The 18,609-nt window shown below is 34.3% G+C and overlaps 1 long non-coding RNA gene across 1 annotated transcript; it reads right to left on the bottom strand.

The window, feature by feature from the left end:
* Positions 1 to 754: 754 nt before the first annotated feature.
* Positions 755 to 16,063, bottom strand: LOC143054269 (uncharacterized). The gene is made up of 4 exons (XR_012971620.1): positions 15,973 to 16,063; positions 15,361 to 15,483; positions 7,592 to 7,771; positions 755 to 856 (listed from the first exon to the last, which is right to left on the bottom strand). It is a non-coding gene; the product is annotated as an uncharacterized LOC143054269 (long non-coding RNA).
* Positions 16,064 to 18,609: the final 2,546 nt, after the last annotated feature.

Genomic DNA, 18,609 nt, shown 5'->3' with positions numbered 1-18,609 from the left:
TGTGACCATGTTGTACTATTTCATGAATATCAAGAATGTGATATGGGGTTTCTATCACCAAAGGTCCAGTGCTTTTAAACTAGTCTCACTTTCAACTTCAACTTAAAATCTGTAGTTTGTCCGATTATTATCTGTTTTACCATGATGTTGTCTGTTTTCATTGAGCTTACAGTGTTATGATTGCCAGAATATACTCTTAATTAGGTATATAATCATATGCTATTTTTAGTTTTTATTAATAAATTTTCCTAAATTCGTTACCGTAAACGGTAAAGACTATATAACACTAATGAACGACTAAACTAAACATTCATATGCATACATGGATGATACGAAATGGAAAAGCCTAAATCGTTTTAGAGACACCATCATCATTCAATTTAATCCTATTTAATATCAGTGTTACAGATTGCAAGCAGGTAATACATAGCCAGAATATTTTGATTTTCTACGAAAGCAAATTATTACTGATTTTAAATTGATATGAACAACACGACAAATTGTACCAATGAAGTAGGATATGTCTGATATTGTTGAGCTTAATGGTGCTTAATCGTTAGATTTCTGTATAATGAATAAGAATTGATAGGTCGCTAGTTTTTTTCTATGTGTTGTTCTATCTGTTTTGTTTCTCTCATTCATTTATTGTTCTCTTTATATTTATTTTTCGTGTATGTTTTGAAATCAGAACTATCAAATTTTCGTATGTTTGTTATCTTCGTTAATTTTGTCATCAATGTTTACATACCGGATCTACAAAAAAATCCCTTTTTGTTGCGTTGACAGTTTTTATCGTCCTCTCTTCCGTCTTTTTTCAAAATATAACATGCTTCAGGTTGAAGGTTTTCTATAAAGTCTGAAACACAACAATTTTCAATAACTGCTACACAAGGTTACTTAAAATGGTCAGGAAAATATAAAATGCACAATGACAACAACTGAGTGACATGTATGCACTATTTTCTACAATGCATGTAGAAAATACATGTATATTTCAAAGGCGGCACTGATTAATAAGTTTGAAATTCATACCGTGTCTTTCACATGTGAAAAAAATACATTTCTGAAACAGTTTGGTGGAAAGGATGAGCGTTAATTTCGCCAAACTCTCTCACAAAGTCCTTATTTGCGAAAAATACAGATTTGTTGAATTCTTATAATGTTTTATTGATATTTGTAATACGCGTTGGTCGATACTTCCAATTATTAAATGATATGAGCAAATAAGCCCTAATACGGATAAATCAGCATGTGTAATACTGAAAACGTTCAACTGTCGATATAAATCAAGACTTAATATTGCTCTTAGAACAGGACCAATACGGAAAAAAACAGGACCAATACAGAAAAAAGCGGGAAAAAGCCGTATTGGACCTAGGGCTAATACAAGACGTTAACTTCCGGTTTTTTAATTTTCTTTCACAATTACTTAACTTTGGAAGTATCGTTATACATAAAAATCATTTGTATAATATTTTTTAACTTAAAATCATAAAATAAACATGTCAGGAGTGTAATGTTTTGTAACGTCTTAAAGTTTTGAAACGGGAAAAAACAGGGCACATACAGAAAAAAGCGGAAAAAAGCCATATTGGCCCTTGTACTAATACGGGACCGTTCACCTCTGGTTTTTAATTTTCTTATAATCATTTATTAAAAGTGTTATGCAATTGGCTATTTCTGTATTGGCATTGGTATAGATTATCGGTCAGCTGTATTGAACTTCGATCCTACGGGTCTCGAGGCCAATACAGCAAACCTTGAATCTATACCAGTGCCAATACAGAAACAGCGAGTTAATAACACTATAATATAATTGAGTTCGTTGGTATAATAATAACTGTATCTATACTAAAAAAGGTTATATGTAAACCAAATATAACTTTACCAATTGCAATCTGCAAATAAAGCTGTTTCAAAAACCACGCCTCAGTAGTATAGTGCGAGCAGTATGACCCCCAAACCTCGGACACGGGACGCGAGCTGCGCGCATGAGCTGCGCGCATGAGCTGACGCTATATTTGGGCCTTAGCGTGGACGCCGTAGTTGACTCTGAAATCTAAGGGTATGACTCACAGGCCGACGCCATATTTGGGCCTTTGCGCGGTCGCGAGCGCTATAGTTGGACCTGAGCGCGGACGCGAACACTATATTTGGGCCTTCACGCGGACATCGGGACACCAACTCCATATTTGAACCTGAAATCGGGACGCGAGACGTTATAGTTAGACCTGCGCGCGTACACTAACGCTATATTTGGGCCTCAGCACGGACATCAGAGTTGGACTCGACATGGGGATGCATACCTAAGGATATGACTCACACCTTATTTGGATGCAGAGGCTATAGTTGGGCTTAGGCGCGGACGCTATACCTAAATATTGGACCAAGCTACCCTCCCAGGTGGATGTTACGTCACACTCTAGAAAGTGGTGTTCGGATAAATCTCTCTCACACTTCCAGATACCAGATCTGGTTCAGGACTTGAGACCTGCTGCATATACATGTTGGTGGTTTAAGATTCTTTTTCTTTTCTTTTCTTTTCCTGTTTTATTATTTATTTCTTTATTTTTCTTCTTTTTTTTTTATTTATATATTTTTTTTTCTTTTTCTTTTTTAACCAAATAGGGCTACGAGTTTGCTGTCATTCTTAATCAAGTCAGTGGATGAAAAGGTACTGATAATGTCCTTCATCTCGAGTCCTCGACATCTCAATTTGACGTAATAAATACAATACAAGCCACAGGTATTTGAATCATCGGGTTGAATTTGATTGCCAACCACACAGTATTCCGGTCCATTCACGATGAGTACATTTCTAAAATAACGTTGGTACGTTTCCGGGTATCGTCCTAAGGAGTCGAAAAATTCGGGTGGACCCGATGCGGGGAAATGAAAAGCCACCCAATGACTCCCCTTTTGGTCACAGTTGTCCGTATTGACCACAAACGTTCTAGGTCTGTCGCTCACATAGCTAGGTAAGTCTTCTGCACAGCACACGGTCACGGTTATTCCGCTCAAAGCATCCTCTACATCTTTCCCGGTCATCGGGAGAACAATGCTGTTTTTCTTCCCACACCCTTGCTGACTATGGGCTTCCAATCCACGAAGGTGAGCAAACACTACTCCACAATCCCGACAGGCGATGAGATCTTCTCGTCTCTCAGCATCGTCTGACGATAGGTCTGTTGTCTCGTCGGCCATGTCTTCGTCTGACGAGACCGAACTTTCGTCTTCGGAGAGACGAGTGTCCTCCATATCTCGGTCTGGTGTCTCTCCTTGGCCGATCTGCAAGACCTCTGTGCGCAATCTGGAGGCCTCCGGGGTTCTAGCTTTTAGGTCAACCAGAAAGTATCCGAAAGGTGTGCTCGCTGCCTCTTCGAATTTCCGGAGAAAGAAGTCCCCTCGAGAAGGATACATCTGTCGGCCCAGCGTCATGATGGGTTGACGATCAATAGGGTTATTAAAGAGAACGAGATAATGACAGTTTCGTCTCTGGGTGGGGTCTTTGCCAAAGTATAAATTCTGATTCAAAACGACGACCGATAAATTTCTATGGTGACTCCCTTCCGTAAACAAATCATTTATTCTGGAGTCTTTGGCCGAGGTCGACATGAGATCATCTAATAGGATCATGTTTCGAATGTTGGGATCGAAAAAAATCGTCCCTTTCGAGATCAAAAAAAATTCCACGAATGAATTCAACGCGTGGAAGCGCTGTTCGTTGTATTTCCTCGTAAAGAGGTTGCCACCTTTTATACAACCAAACAATTCTTTCTGGACTGGGACTACACAGTCTTTTTATGTGTTGAAGCACATCTTTCATAAAATGAGTTTTTCAGCAGGAGGTGGGACCGGACACGATCATGGTAAAAGGGTGTCTAAACATGAAAGCCTCCTGCTGCTGCTGCTGCTGCTTTTTCTGCTGTTGCTGTTGCTGCTGTTGCTGCTGCTTTTGCTGCTGCTGCTGCTTGGTAACATCTGGCTGGTATAGTGACTCATCGGAAGAATGCTTACTTCTCATATGTCTTTGAAGATCGTGCGGCCACACATATACTTTACGGCAAATATTACAATTAAACATATTCGTAATGTCCTAAATATGAATGTGTAGTTTCCTCTTATAGATTTTTCCTGCGAAAATGTAACAAGAGAAATACGTGGTCATCTTTTAGACGACATATTTGCAAATGATCGTCTCTCAACACAAATTCGATGTGATACAATTCATTCCTGGTGACCGTGAAATAGATTGGTTTTTCAAACGTCACGTCCGTGATATCTTCATTCAATAACCGTATCGACTGGAGAATAGGGAGAGCCGTTTCCCTCACGTACGACTGGTGCACGAAATCGGAACAGAAGTACATGCGTCTCGTTGAGGCTTCTACTTCAGGTATGAACGACACCTCAAATAATGCACATTCCCACGATCAATCTAACGTATAGCGTTTGGGCAGCCGCACTTTGAAATTGCCACCTACATTGTTTGCAAACGTTGAAAGTGAGTCTTCGCTATTAATAAATAAACAAAACTGGTCCATAATGTTCATTTCAGTTTAACCTTTAGTCTTTCTCTTATAGCTTTATTCAACCCAACCCCGTAGTTAAGAAATAAACGTAAAAAGTAGTTGGTTGCTGAACGTCCAGTGGCAAACAGTTCTTGAAATTTAACAATAAATACAATAGGTATAGGTCTTGTGATAAAGCGAGGGAAATTTGGACTACCGGAAAATGAGGAAACATTGGATAGAGACAAACGTTTGGTTAACAGGCTAAATCGCGTTGTGGATAAATATAGTAGTACAGTAGACGAATCTATACGGTTGAAAAAATTTATAAATACAACTTTTATGGTTTCTGTACTCGGCCTGACCTATCTCTCTTCCTTAACATTTTGTTGTCTTCAATACAGTTTTATGTTGGGGAATATATAGAGATCAAAATTGTTTGATTGGACCGTATGCTGAGAGCCGCCCAACTACAGAGCCAGTATCGTCTCATTTAAACCGGTTCAAACCGGTTCTGGTTTCTCTGCACAGACATAATTCCTTCACGTGCACAACAACTAAAAGGATAAGTAAAGAGAAATCTTACAGCATACTATTCATATTTGTTTGTTTTCTTTTTTATATAATTTTACAGCCCATAATTCTTTACTCCTTATAGTTTAGCAGCCGTATATTTCTCTATTCCATACAGATTAGCATGCAACATTTATTTCTTAATATTTTTTTTAATCTTTCTTTATTCTTTATTTCTTTATTTGTTAGTCTATTATTCTCTATTTTTTTTTATTTATATTCTTTATTTATTTATGCCCATTATTATAAACTCCATCAAAACCTCGTATATAAATATAGATAGATTAAATACATTATCCGTGTATTTGTGAAGATAATAATCAATGACGGCCGTTGACGATAAGATATTAATAAATGAGAAACAATTTTTAATAACCAAGTGTGGATTTAAGTTAATCATTTGGGGTAAAATTTTAATCATGACCATATGATATTAATAAAGTGGTTCAAAGAAGTATATAAGCAATAATACTGAATGTTTCACGGAGATAAGAAATCAAAAAACTTCAAAAACGATAAATATTTCATGTCACAGACGATATTATTATAACTGTTGCTTATGTCTGTTAATTAGGAGCAGATAAAAACCTGTGTACACCTGTAAACATGTTATTGAAAGAAAGTGTATAAAGATACTGATTTTTTAATCACCAGATGTGCTTTATCTTTTCATCTAATTATTTAAAGTGTCATCTTAATCAGCACCATATGATATTAATTAAATGGTTGAAAGAAATAGAAAAGCAATACGACTGAATGTTTCACGATTGTCATGTTAATAAGATAAGTAATCCAAAAACTAGAAATAAGAAGATAAATATTTTATGTATTGATATCAAACATTTTTGATCCAAGTATCTTTACACGTGCATCTATTTATAGTACCGCCTACTGGATTGAGTGACAGTTTATCTGATTTATATAAATAGGATATCTTGGAGAATTCTTACAGTTGTTATAAGCATGTATAAGCAGTAACTATTTTAAGAGGTAGATTTTTTTTTCTTCAGAATTATCACAGACTTATTATCTAGGGGTTGGGTAAGCGTTTAGCAAAGACAACTTCGCGTCCGTTTTGGAGGGTATACCGTCCACTTTTAAGGGTGTGACGTAACGTCCACCTTGGAGGGTAGCTTGGTCCAATATTTAGGTATAGCGCCCGCGCCTAAGCCCAACTATAGCCTCTGCACCCAAATAAGGTGTGAGTCATATCCTTAGGTATGCATCCCCATGTCGAGTCCAACTCTGATGTCCGTGCTGAGGCCCAAATATAGCGTGAGTGTACGCGCGCAGGTCTAACTATAACGTCTCGCGTCCCGATTTAAGTCCAAATATGGAGTTGGTGTCCCGATGTCCGCGCGAAGGCCCAAATATAGTGTTCGCGTCCGCGCTCAGGTCCAACTATAGCGCTCGCGTCCGCGCGAAGGCCCAAATATGGCGTCGGCCTGTGAGTCATACCCTTAGATTTCAGAGTCAACTACGGCGTCCACGCTAAGGTCCAAATATAGCGTGAGCGCATGCGCGCAGCTCGCGTCCCGTGTCCGAGGTTTGGAGATCATACTGCTCGCACTATACTACTCGCCTCTTAAATTCAGAGAATATGTTGTTTTGTTTACGTACTGATTCGTAGGTATCACCTTTATGTTTCAACTCAAATAGACATACTTAAGGGAGGTTACAAGTATCATAACGCACGGTAGTGATAACTACTGAATTCTGAAGAAGACAAAAAGGGAAAACAAAGACGAATGTAAGTTTTAGTTTATACTCGTACAAGCTCGCGGCATATACATGCTGAAAATATGGCGCATAACCGTTTATATAAAACAAAAATATTTAGTGTATTTCAACTTTCCATTGTAAGATATATTTTTTTTTACCAAACTTCAAAGTAAAAGTTGCACAGTTTTAGCCGCAGAGGCAGTTCAGTTGGTAGTACAGATAGAGATCCGCTACACTTGTATGTTTTGTAACGGTATATTTGAAACATCCATGGATAGATCGCAATTGCCTTGTATTTAAAGCAGATTTGATATGATTGCCAATGACACCACTCTCCACAAGAGACCAAACGACACAGAAATTAACAGCTATAGGTCACCATATATATGGCATTCAATAATGATCAAAGCACATACGGCATAGGCAACTATGATTGGTCTTCAAATAGGAACAAATGTAAGCACATTATTTTTCATAAAAATAAACAGAATGTTTAAAAAGTCACTAAAAGTAAAATGCAGTTTGCCATTAAACCACGAAATATGCAATTTACAATTGTATGATTATTATTTGTTGAACTACCGGCACGCTATACCATACTATATCTCTCTGAAGCTCCTTATTGTGCTATATTTATTCACAACGTAAGTCACGCAATTTCCCCGTTGCCTAAAAAAACAAATTGTGAACTACTGAGAACTAGTTAAAATGTATACAAAATAAGCAAAACATACTTCAATTGAGGACCCTAATATAACCTATGAATGGTGTTTGAAATTTCTTACATGGTTTTCTAAGAAGAAAAGTTTCTGTATGTCTTGTCCCACTTGTCCAATATGCTGGAAAAACAGTTGCTTCACACAAACTGTCAGAATACCATTTTATAAACGAGCCTTGTATTTCGCATTTCTCTGCTGCAGCAAAGTAGTTTTCATCATATTCATATTGTAGTTCTGCACCATTATCTGTTACATTTATATAATAAATTATAATACTAGTAGAATAAAGATAAGAATAAACGTATCTACTGGTCAGGATATAATTCACAAATACAAAGGCCCCGATTATACTTGCAATCACATCATATAAATAATACATAGCTGAGAGGGTGTTAGAGCAGATTGTTACCCCGAGAAAACATTGTTAACCGCAGCGAAGGGGTGCCAATCTGCTCTATCACCCTTTCAGCTATGTGTTATTTAATTTATTATATTGAATGTCCTATCATTATTGTCTTTGACAGATTAATTTTATTTTAGAATTATTTTCTATGACGTCACGGACATAACAACGTTACGGGTATTAGAAAAAAGAACAAAAGTTAAGCAAAATGTTTTATTTTTTTATTTTCAATCAGTCAAATGATAAAATCAGACCAAACACGCATTACTATAATTGTATTTAATTACTTGATGTAAATTCCATTCATTGTTTTTTTTAAATTACAGATTTTTGATTGGTCTAGACGAGAGGGTAACATTCAAAAATATTGTCACCTCATAGCTATGTGATAGAGTAAATTAACTCGTACAGTGGAGATCACGTCTAACCTCTCATTAGAACTGTCAGAATATTCTGTCATAGAACTGTTCTAACCTGTCCTAGAACAGTTCTACCTAGAACAGTTCTATCCTAGAACAGTTCTACCCTAGAACAGTTCTACCCTAGAACTGTTCTAAGTAGAACTGTCAGAATCAGTTCTAGGTAGAACTGACTAAATCAGTTCTAGGTAGAACTGTCAGGATCAGTTCTAGGGTAGAACTGTCTAAATCAGTTCTAGGTAGAACTGTCCAATTCACTTCTAACCGTAGAACTGTCAACAGAACTGACTAAATCAGTCAGGACTGTAGAACAGTTCTAAATGACGTCACTGCAATAAGGGCACTTTAGAATTTAGAAAAAATAAATCACTTCCAACTACTTTGCTATACATTAAAAAGCAGATTTTCTATATTTTTTACTTTTATTACGTTACATGTAAAAATATCGAAGTGAATAGATGGTTACCCAACTCATCGGAGAAATATTTTTATAAGATTGCATACGGAAAAATCATTGTTTACGTTTCTTCGTTGACTTCCCCTTTTTTAACAGTCTTTTCCTAAATAAAACTCTGCATTTAATTCATGGAATTTTAATCGTAATTTACCCTGTTTGCCTTGGATTTACATTCATTTAAGATTTGTTTTGACAAATGTTCAAACGAAAATTGTACAGTGGATGAATAATGGGATATTAATGAAAAAAGTGTTGTACAACGTAAAAAAACTATATATACATTTGCACCATCTCGTCAATTTAGCCAGACTTATCCATAGCGATTATAAATGATATCTTGTAGTCTGGAACTCAGAAAAATATACTGGATCTGAACATGAATGAAACATTTGCCCCTGGAAGTTCGGCTACAAACAAAATCATGCATGTTTCTTTGCCTTCTTCAAATTATATTAACAGTATACTATTCCAAGAAGAGAACTTCCAATACATGTACTTTTTATTTTATTTTAAAGATAAAGTATATGAATCAGTCATGTGAGTGTTGGATGATGCCATTAAATAGTTTTGTTTAAAAAAAAAACATCACAAACTACTGACTTAAACATGTTCAAAAGTCACCCTACATGTAGCATGTTTAATGACGATTCATTATTATGGATACAGAGAGGAAATAATGGCACGCTAAATTCTTCGATATGGTATAAATACACCTTGTCGCTATTTGTCTGCCAATACTGGATATCACACAGGTTCCCGTAAAATTTTTACGTCATAAAACAAAATATCTGACGCCACGATGGAAAAGTCATTGTTGTATGCTTCAAAAGTTCAAGAGGCCGGGTCCGCCAGGATTAGCGATAAAGTGTATTGTGTTTCAAAGTTGGTGTCATTTTTATCATACGATCCGTCCTCACATAGAAATAATATTGGTTTACCATGTTTACAATGAGGCCATATACATGTATATTTACATGATTAAGTGTAAAAAAGTTCAGTTTTGGTTGATGCGGTCAAATAATTTTGTTAAAACAACTCTCACTCAGTCTGATATATCGAAACCACTGAAATTTGTTTACAATTCAATATTTTGAATAAAAAGAGGACTTGTTGATATTCTAAATTGATGTGGAATTTTTTTTGTAGCCAATGTGTTCCAATATTCATGATATTCATTGATATTGCTGTCATTTGAATTATACAATCCATCGTAATATGTATTACTTTAAGACGTTAAGCACGTTATTGCGTCAATGCATTGAAATGCGACAGAGCAATTTGATAAATAGCTCTTCTATGAAATCTAAATAGTTCAGCTTTATGAAATTTATATCCATAGATTAGGCAGGTATTACTGTTTCCAAAAATATAAAAAAATATTCTTTAACTTTTCATAATAGTTTCAAATAATGATACAAATGTTGCCAAAACGTCAAAAATATGCGTGTCAGACGTAACAAATTATTCGCAAAATAACTTTTGCGGGAATTTTTGTGGTCTAGAAAAGAGTTTAAAATCCGCGAAAATTCGCAAGAATGATAAACGTCATATATAATTTATTATGTCATTGCTGTTTTTTGTGTTGATGGAACGGTCAAAGCTGATTTTTTCAAAAATGAATAATCCTCGCCATGGTCAGGTTTCGGAAAATGGTAAGTTATCAAAAGTTATCGCTTTTTAAAATATCAGATGATATAAAATTTTGTTTTCATAAATTATTCCTACAAAAGTGCTTAGATAGACCATTTCAAATCCGGAATTTTACAGCACTCGCACCACAAATAAAAACGCATTGGCTTCGGGAAAATGTCTTGCAAGATTGTCCAATGTCGAATTTCGCCGCTTTTTACCAAAACACTGTCAGTTTCAACGTCATTATATTAAATATTCTATTTGTAGCATACCAAATCGTGCTTTTGCGTAATTGTGCTTTCACCCCACAATACGATAACATACTTTTTGATAAGCTGTTAAGTCGAAATGACTTCGTTTTTTAACAAATCAAATGTCTTGCAAGTTTGTCCACTGAACAATTTTCTTACGTTTTGAACGTTTTCGATTCGGAACGCTATACATATATGTATTTTCAAGTTATTTCTAAAAGTTTGTTCTTTGTTTTAGTGTTAAACACCACTACATCATGTACATGTATAAACGGCATTTGTTGTACTTTATTGACCTGTCATCATAGGTAGGAGAAGCCGGACATCAGGCGACCTTAAGTTAAAATATTTGCAATAACTGTCGATTAGGATCAGAGTCGAACAAATCTCGCCACGAGCTTAATATCTTAAAATCGCCACAGGCTTTTTATCACTTTATATGAACTCATTAGGCCAATACCCTCTTTGGTCATCGAAATTGAAAGCAGTTCGTATTATCATATGATATATTAACGATAAGTACGGTTCGATTTCATGTTTTAAGATCAGAGGACAAAACAAAATAACCAAATCACAAATTTCGAAAATAGATAGAATCATAGAAACCACGATAAGAACTGTAATATATAATAGTAGTTATAATCAAATAGAAAATAGATAATTATCTAAAATAAAAAAAAAAAAACATATGGTAATTTGTCAATAAATAGGTAAAATATTTCAGATGACTGGGGTTGTTCATTTAACCAAGATTCTAAAGTTGTGAAAGGGCTATATTACGAGAGGATAAAAGATCAACCGTTTATTTTCAAACTTATGAAGCGTAGAACTGCGATTTGCTATTCATCTGCAATACGGTTCATTTGTGTTGAAATTGAAGGAGGCAGTAAAATTGTTGTACCTGAGGAGTTACACCTCCATATTATACAAAGCTTGTAAACATATCAGATGAATATAATTATTTTTTCACGCAATCATTCTCTTTCTTGATTTAATTTCTCCGTTGTAAACAATAGAAGTCTTTTTCATTAAAATCCTTTCACTTATCATCACACACACCCCCTCCTCCCCCCCCCCCAAAAAAAAAAAACAAAACACAAAAAACCAACAACATTTAAAAAAAGATAAAAGATAAAAGCACAAAACACAAAAACTATATTATTTAAGCAACATGAATTGCTTCCTCCCTTCCCTCTCTTCTTAAATTTAAACGGGTGACCAACGCATTATATAATATACTATAGGCACTATTTTCTCAACCAAATACCTATTTTGTATTGTTTATTTTTGTTTGAGTAACTACCAGTAGGAAATATTTCATACATATTCAAGACTTTGAAGTATCCATATCGATCAAAAATGATAACAAACAAAACGAACAAAGTATACTCGATAACCGACGTAAAACGTCAAATTTTGACGTTACTAATTGGGACGCAATATCGTGCGTAACGTCTAAGTGATTTAGTATGTGGCTATATTTATATTAAGATTTACATAACAAAGTGTAATTATGGTCAGTTTTGGTTGATGCTGTCACATGTGGTCAGTTTTGGTTGATGCTGTCAAATATTGTCAGTTTTGGTTGATGCGGACAAATAATTTTGTTATATTCATGAGTCAGTCTGAGATATCAAAACTACTAATATTAGTTTACGATTCAAAATTTTGATGAAAAAGAGGACATGCTGGCACTATAAACTGATGTGAGCATAATTTTATTTTCCAATATTGCTTTCATTTATATTAAACAATCCATCATGATATAAAGATGTACGTGATTTACTTTGCGGCTATTAAGATTGACATCATATACATAATAAAGTGCAAATATGGTCAGTTTTGGTTGATGCGGACAAATTATTTTGTTATACCAGTCAATCTGAGGTTTGAAAACTACTGATATTTGTTTATGATGCAATATTTTGAATAAAAAGAGGACATGCTGGCATTCTAAATTGATGCAAATGAAATTAGGTAGCATTGTGTTCCAATATTTGATGCGGTCAAATATGGTCAGTTTTGATTGATGCGGTCAAATATGGTCATTTTTGGTTGATGCTGTCAAGTATGGTCAGTTTTGATTGATGCAGAAAAATAATTTTGTTACATGATTACATGTTACTGTCAGTCTGAGGTATGAAAACTACTGATATTTGTTTCTGATGCGATATTTTGAATAAAAATAGGAAATGCTGGCAATCTCAATTGATGCGAGAAAAAAAAATTGTGGTCATTGATTTCCAATATTGTAATTATTTATATACTACAGTCCCTCTTGACCTAAAATTATAACTGAACTACTGTGCAGCTATTTAGATTTACATAAAAAAAAGCAAATATGGTAAGTTTTGGTTGAAACGGTCAAAAGATTTTATTATACGACTCAGTCTGAAGTATGAAAACTACTGATATTTGTTTACGATACAATATTTTGAATAAAAAGAGGACATGCTCATTGGCAGATCAAGGGGGTGGGGGTTCATGAGTTGGAACCCCCTTTTTTTGACGATCAATGCATTTGAATGGGAACATATAGTTGGAACCCCCCCCCCCCCGCCCCCTTTTTTAAATGGCTGGATCTGCCCCTGCATGCTGGCACTATAAATTGATGCGAAAAAAAATTGTTTTCCAATATTGCTGTAACTTGTATAATATATTTATCTTATCTTTATCTTATAGTACAGTCCCTCTTGACCTAAATTTGAAACTGAAGTACTGTGCAGCTATATAGATTTGCAGAAAGAAAGAGCAAATAATGTCAGTTTAGATTGATGTGGTCAAAAGATTTTTGTTAAACAGGTCCGTCCGAGGTATGAAAACTACTCGTAAACAAATATTACATTTGATTAATGAGGTCAGATAATTTTGTTATGTGATAACGAGCCATCCTGACTCCCAGAATAACAAATGTAAAACAATTCAACGGCCTAATTTATATACAAAAAATGAAAGAAAAACAAATATTTTATGTTACACATCAACAAAAGAAAATCACTAAATTACGGGCTCCTGACTTGGAATAGGCACATACATGCAGAATTTTACCTTGATGTAATATATTTAATCCCTGTTTCTTCCCCCTTTTTTAATATTTTAATATTACCCGTTAAGGGATGTTCCTTATGATAAGAAGCTCATACGAAGAAAAGAAAGAAAGAGCGGAATATGGCGGGGTAAAACATGTTCTCTTGCCGATTATAAATCTGAATTAAAACCGGCAAAATAGCAAAACTCTATATAATATTAATCGCTATTTTGCCGAAGGCTTTATATTAAGACAAATATTTCTTAAAACTTATAAATCAATTCTAGCCGTAGAATTTATAAATCAATTTTAGCCGTAGAATTTATAAATTAATTCTGGCCGTAAAATTTATAAATCAATTCTAGCCGTAGAATTTGAAATCAATTCTAACCGTAGAACTGTTCTAGAAGTAGAACTGACCAAAGATTTGGTCAGTTCTAGCTAGAACTGTCTAAAACTGTTCTAGGGTAGAACTGTCAGGATCAGTTCTAGCTAGAACTGTCCAAATCAGTTCTAGGTAGAACTGATCAAATCAGTTCTAGGTAGAACTGACCAAATCAGTTCTAGCTAGAACAGTTCTAACCTAGAACTGACTAAAAGGTGTCAGGCTGACAGTTCTACATACTGTTCTAGAACAGTTCTCCTGACAGATTCTGACAGAATTTATGAGAGGTTAGAACTGATCTCCACTGTATAAGCCAATCAAAATATGGCATTTTAACGTTAAGTATAATAATTTTAATTGACAATATGGTCGAGTAGAAGCAGTTGTAATATCACTTATCCGTCCCCTGGTCATTATTAATAGGTCGAGCACCTTACGGAACATTTTCACCAAATAAGACACATGAGTAGAGAGACCCTTCATCTTTACAGGTAAGAAAACTGTTACGTCATCAACGTCAAACATTTCCTTATTTATCACGAATCATGAGTTTGAATGTCCCTTTGACATATTTCGGTATCTTTGTTCAGTATGACAACAAGCATGAAATATTATATTTTATCTTACCTCCTATACATTTCCAGGAATATGATTGGTTAAAAGCGTCCGCGTGCAAACCGTGTATATTTGATATTAGGTTAGTAGGGAGGCGGGGCTTATCTCATACACGGTTAGTAGTGGAGTTACGTCCCTTTATATTCCTTATTAGGTAAGAAGGGGGCGGGGCTTATTTCATACACGGTTAGTAATGGTGTAATGTCCCTTTATAAAAAACAAAACGGTACTGAGAAAAAATCTTAAAAGTTCGAACAGACGAAGCAATTGATGATTAAGATTGAAACAAATTCATAAAATACATTTAAACCTTACAAGTCGTTATTGTTGGCATCTGTTTTTGTAGGATCAATGGAAGTATTTTCTTAGTGCTAACAGTATTGAAGACTTGCTCATTTTGAGAATCACTAGTCTTACTTTCACACGTTAAGATAGTCGGTAAGATAAATTCGTTACATAGTGTGCTAGTGACGTAATACGGCTTCGCTCTCACCCCATATGGAATTTACTGACCCCATATATACCGTATTAGGTCACTATCACACTATGTAACTAATAATATTATTTTAAGATTTTAGAATTAGAAAAAGTGTCGCTTTATTTTGGATTTTTTTAATAAAACGAAAGTATAGAAATCTTAATTACCACATGTAACATAATAAGTTGTAGCGCACTTCTCATAACTACGTTTGAGTCTACCGGAGGCACATTCCACTGCAGCGATGCATTTTTCTGCTTCGTCCGCTGAACCAAAGTTGGGAAGTTGATCTGAAAAAAGAAATATAAAGAGAAATTATTCTTATTTAACTTATTTATTAAGTATCATCAGTCGATAGTTATCGCGTTAACACTTATCTCTATTTCTGATTTACCTTTCAATTCTCAGGATCACTTAGTAAAAGTAAAAAAGATTTATTTTAAGTGTTCACCAAACAACTTTCAAACATTACCATATATATTGTGTAGAAATTTGAATATATTTTTCAGTTTAACACATTATCACCGTTTATAAATCGGAGGGAAAAAACAATTATAACTTCATGTGTATCTTTAGTGTATAACAATGACAAAACTGTCATACAGGATTGCCGTCTCAGCAAGACATGGTGTTTTCTTTATTCATTTTACTATAGATTTGTGAACATATTTGTTTTATCATCAGACCAATATGAGAAGAACTATGTTTATATTTGCTGTTCCGCTTTAGCGAACAAAATAAAAAAGAAGAATTAACCAGTGTCGTGTTAAAGTACTCACGTTCAAAAACTTTGTAACAGCCGTCACAACTGCAGTTTCTGTTTCTAACAAAGGAACTTATATTCGCAATACAAAAACAATCTACACCCTTTAAAAGACGAAATTTAAATTTGTATTACTTAATAGAAAAAAGGAGTAAAAAATATGCAGCCAATCAAGCACCTCATGAAAAAGAAAATCAGATAATTAATATTTATGGATGGAAGTTAAACTGGCAACTATTGATTTTTTTTCTTTTGCAGATATCTATTGTACAGGAAGGTTGCAGCCAAGCAACACATGGAAAACATTCTAGACGATTCCTTATATCGTTAGACTTATACTATTCATTGACATTTATATAAAACACTACCTAAACATTTGCGCATTCTGAAACCCAGATGTCGAAGTGATATCTTACAACTTTGAGAAACAAAGTGAATAATAAATCTTACAACACATCTCTTTCGTCGATCTCCAATTTTCCAGTATTTGATTATGAGAGTAATTCGGCAAACTTGTATACAATTATTTTCTTATATTATTTTGATTATATGACGTAGACTTATGATAACGACACTATTTGTTTTCTTCTTCCCTTTTTCAGTGTATTATGCAAGTAAATGTTAATCAACTTGACTTGTTACTAATTACTACCAAAGATGAAAATATTTCTGTTTGAAAAAACTCGATGACGTTAAAGATCACGACCAGATATCTTTTTATAATTTGCGTCAAGAAATGGTAGTACCGTTTTTTCATTTGCACGTTATCATCGAGTTTGTCGCAATATGAGAGGCCAGATAAACATTTTGTTACCATTTGAAAGTGCTGCATAACTTATAGTAATTCTATTTTTTTGGCAGAAAAAAACTATGAAGAACTTAATTAAATGCAAAAACATGTGTTAATTTTTACATTTGACAATACATAAGTATATATTCTTTTATACATATGTTATCTCATCCGAAATTTAGAATTTAATGCATTTTTATCTCTATGTATATTATTGTTTAACTTCTCTGTAACTTTTGTATTTGCATGGTTTTCTGAGAATAAACTATCTTAATTATCTTAATTACGTTAGCGGTACAATTTGTATTGTGCATTTTGACAATGAATGACTCTTTTTTTATTCGAGCGTCACTGATGAGTATTTTGTAGACGAAACGAATGTCTGGCGCAAATAAAAAAAAAATCAATCCTGGTATCTATGATGGGTTTATTTGGTGATGCTCACGGACACACTTTTTGAAAAAAAAACAAAAACAAAAACAAATACTTACGATGATTGATTGATTGTTGGTTGCTTTACGCCGCATTAGCACAAAAAGGCTATATCGCTGCGAGTACTAACGATGAAGAGCCGATGAAACAAAAAAAGTACTAACGATGAAGAGCCGATGAAACAAAAATAGACCAAACGAGAAACCCAAACGAGCAGAAGAAATCAGAGCTACATTGTATATTTGACGGAAATATTTTTATTAATCTAAAATAATTTGGAAAAAGAAAGGTTTCACATGATTCAAATTTCTTTTCTATTAAGGTCAAGTAACAGTAAATGAACGCCGTTTAGCGGATTCCGCGAAATATTCGACGTTTTGTACGAATTACGTCCCTTTGACCAGATTTTGCAATGTTAAGATTGCACCCGGCGACTTTTCGATGGGACAACGTCAACGATAAATTTGACGGAAATTATGTTACTTCTATGAGAATGAAATTGTTTTTTCTAAAATTAAAAATTGAAAATGAATATGAAAACAGTCATGAAGACGATCTTCAAAATGAAAATCAGGTCTTTGACTGGCGTCAGGGACGTAAGGTGGTAGAGTTTGTATATCTTCCGACCAGTTGAAACAAGTGTGAAAACTGTTGCTCACTACTATTTCTACATAATTGTGATGAGAAAAAACAATGTGGTCTCGGAAGTATTCTTCATGTAGTATGTCAAAACTGTCCTTACAAAACCCTATATTCACTTGGAAAAGACATCGTCTAGCAGAAAATAAGCAAAAGGGGGTGCAATTTTGGGACATTAGTCTTAAGTTAAAACTTAGTATTGTACGGTAAGACTATATATCCCATATTTTGAAAATTATCACACCAGTCGGTAAAAGTAAAAACATTTTCAAATTAGAGAAAAGGAAAACTAATACTGGTCATAAATTCGCCGCTACTGTCAGTCAGTCATAGATATGACACTAAACTAAAATGCACTTAAATTAATTAACCTTGTTGGAACAATAGTTTAATATTCATACACAGTTATTAGACTAAAACGAATTAAAAATATACAAAAATGATGTTTCATGATCATTAATCCATCGCTACATTTTGTATTCTAACGTTGTTTTTTTTGTAATGGTGTTTTCTTTCACGTCCGCAATTTCGATGTTAAAAATAGAACACAAATCTTTAAATAGATACATGTATAAATAGTATATGGTTTGAAGATTTATACATAGCTTAGTATCCTAATAGTATTGATTTGTATGGTTGTCTCCTCAAAGGAAATTGTTATATATATATATATATGGGTAAAAATTAACCGAATAAAAAACAAGAGGCTCTCAAGAGCCTGAATCGCTCACTTTAATTCTTTTGGTTAAATCTCTCATCAATGATTATTTTGGCTTTTCAATTTATTTAAAT

This window comes from Mytilus galloprovincialis, chromosome 12, assembly GCF_965363235.1.
Source record: "Mytilus galloprovincialis chromosome 12, xbMytGall1.hap1.1, whole genome shotgun sequence".
In the NCBI taxonomy this organism is placed as follows: Eukaryota; Metazoa; Mollusca; class Bivalvia; order Mytilida; family Mytilidae; genus Mytilus; species Mytilus galloprovincialis.
The sequence above is the reverse complement of the archived record's forward strand: the minus strand, read 5'-3'. Positions and strand labels throughout refer to the sequence as shown.